The sequence below is a fragment of the Oncorhynchus clarkii genome, unplaced genomic scaffold (assembly GCF_045791955.1).
Source record: "Oncorhynchus clarkii lewisi isolate Uvic-CL-2024 unplaced genomic scaffold, UVic_Ocla_1.0 unplaced_contig_4000_pilon_pilon, whole genome shotgun sequence".
Lineage (NCBI taxonomy): Eukaryota > Metazoa > Chordata > Actinopteri > Salmoniformes > Salmonidae > Oncorhynchus > Oncorhynchus clarkii.
The window spans coordinates 226,079-228,914 of record NW_027257979.1 but is presented as its reverse complement, the minus strand read 5'-3'; positions in this window follow the sequence as shown (position 1 = coordinate 228,914).

Below are 2,836 nucleotides of genomic sequence, written 5' to 3'. Positions count from 1 at the left end.
GAGGAGAGGACAGTGAGGTGAGGAGAGGAGAGGAGAGGAGAGGTGAGGTGAAAGGGAGGAGAGGTGAGGTGAGGTGAGGTGAGAGGGAGGAGAGGTGAGGTGAGGTGAGGTGAGAGGGAGGAAAGGAGAGTGGAGGTGAGAGGGAGGAGAGGTGAGGTGAGAGGGAGGTGAGGACACGTGAGAGGGAGGAGAGGAGAAGTGAGGTGAGGTGAGGTGAGAGGGAGGGAGGAGAGGGGAGGAGAGGTGAGGTGAGGTGAGAGGGAGGAGAGGAGAGGAGAGGAGAGGAGTGGAGAGGTGAGGTGAGGTGAGAGAGAGGTGAGGTGAGGTGAGGTGAGAGGGAGGAGAGGAGAGGTGAGGTGAGGTGAGGTGAGAGGTGAGGTGAGAGGGAGGAGAGGAGAGGAGAGGAGAGGAGAGGTGAGGTGAGGTGAGGTGAGGTGAGAGAGAGGTGAGGTGAGGTGAGGTGAGGTGAGAGGGAGGAGAGGAGAGGAGAGGAGAGGTGAGGTGAGGTGAGGTGAGGTGAGAGGTGAGGTGAGGTGAGAGGGAAGAGAGATGGATATGTAATTATTTTGGAAGTGCTGGGGGGAGGTGTACTTCTTTTGGAGGTGTCTGGCTGTGATGTGGGCTGGAGAGAGCAGCACCTGGGTCAGTGCCTGAAGCTGGAGTTGTGGAGGGGAGGGTTGATGAGACAGGTTCTGGAGGGGTTGAGGTGTGGACAGGAGGAGAGGAAGAAAAGAGGGAGGAGGTGTAATTCTTTTGGAGGTGTCTGGCTGTGATCTCCAGACTGCAGGCTGGAGAGAGCAGCACCTGGCTTGGCTGGATCTCTCATCTGTCTGCAACACTGGAGCCAGAAGGCTTCCTGAGGCTACACTGTAATGTACTGTAGTATAGCTTCTTCCTGGGGCTGACAGAAATAGGCTCACATCACAGCCAGAACACAGCTAGTTCTACAACACAGGAAACAAGGCTCACTTCACAGCCAGAACACAGCTAGTACTACAACACAGGAAACAAGGCTCACTTCACAGCCAGAACACAGCTAGTTCTACAACACAGGAAACAAGGCTCACATCACAGCCAGAACACAGCTAGTACTACAACACAGGAAACAAGGCTCACTTCACAGCCAGAACACAGCTAGTTCTACAACACAGGAAACAAGGCTCACTTCACAGCCAGAACACAGCTAGTTCTACAACACAGGAAACAAGGCTCACTTCACAGCCAGAACACAGCTAGTTCTACAACACAGGAAACAAGGCTCACTTCACAACCAGGACACAGCTAGTACTACAACACAGGAAACAAGGCTCACTTCACAGCCAGAACACAGCTAGTACTACAACACAGGAAACAAGGCTGACATCACAGCCAGAACACAGCTAGTTCTACAACACAGGAAACAAGGCTCACTTCACAGCCAGAACACAGCTAGTTCTACAACACAGGAAACAAGGCTCACTTCACAACCAGAACACAGCTAGTTCTACAACACAGGAAACAAGTCTTACATCACAGCCAGAACACAGCTAGTTCTACAACACAGGAAACAAGGCTGACATCACAGCCAGAACACAGCTAGTAATACAACACAGGAAACAAGGCTCACTTCACAGCCAGAACACAGCTAGTTCTACAACACAGGAAACAAGGCTGACATCACAGCCAGAACACAGCTAGTTCTACAACACAGGAAACAAGGCTCACTTCACAGCCAGAACACAGCTAGTTCTACAACACAGGAAACAAGGCTGACATCACAGCCAGAACACAGCTAGTACTACAACACAGGAAACAAGGCTGACTTCACAGCCAGAACACAGCTAGTTCTACAACACAGGAAACAAGGCTCACTTCACAGCCAGAACACATCTAGTACTACAACACAGGAAACAAAGCTCACTTCACAGCCAGAACACAGCTAGTACTACAACACAGGAAACAAGGCTCACATCACAGCCAGAACACAGCTAGTACTACAACACAGGAAACAAGGCTCACTTCACAGCCAGAACACAGCTAGTTCTACAACACAGGAAACAAGGCTCACTTCACAGCCAGAACACAGCTAGTACTACAACACAGGAAACAAGGCTCACATCACAGCCAGAACACAGCTAGTTCTACAACACAGGAAACAAGGCTCACTTCACAGCCAGAACACAGCTAGTACTACAACACAGGAAACAAGGCTCACTTCACAGCCAGAACACAGCTAGTACTACAACACAGGAAACAAGGCTGACATCACAGCCAGAACACAGCTAGTACTACAACACAGGAAACAAGGCTGACATCACAGCCAGAACACAGCTAGTAATACAACACAGGAAACAAGGCTCACTTCACAGCCAGAACACAGCTAGTTCTACAACACAGGAAACAAGGCTGACATCACAGCCAGAACACAGCTAGTTCTACAACACAGGAAACAAGGCTCACTTCACAGCCAGAACACAGCTAGTTCTACAACACAGGAAACAAGGCTGACATCACAGCCAGAACACAGCTAGTACTACAACACAGGAAACAAGGCTCACTTCACAGCCAGAACACAGCTAGTTCTACAACACAGGAAACAAGGCTCACTTCACAGCCAGAACACATCTAGTACTACAACACAGGAAACAAAGCTCACTTCACAGCCAGAACACAGCTAGTACTACAACACAGGAAACAAGGCTCACATCACAGCCAGAACACAGCTAGTACTACAACACAGGAAACAAGGCTCACTTCACAGCCAGAACACAGCTAGTACTACAACACAGGAAACAAGGCTCACATCACAGCCAGAACACAGCTAGTTCTACAACACAGGAAACAAGGCTCACTTCAC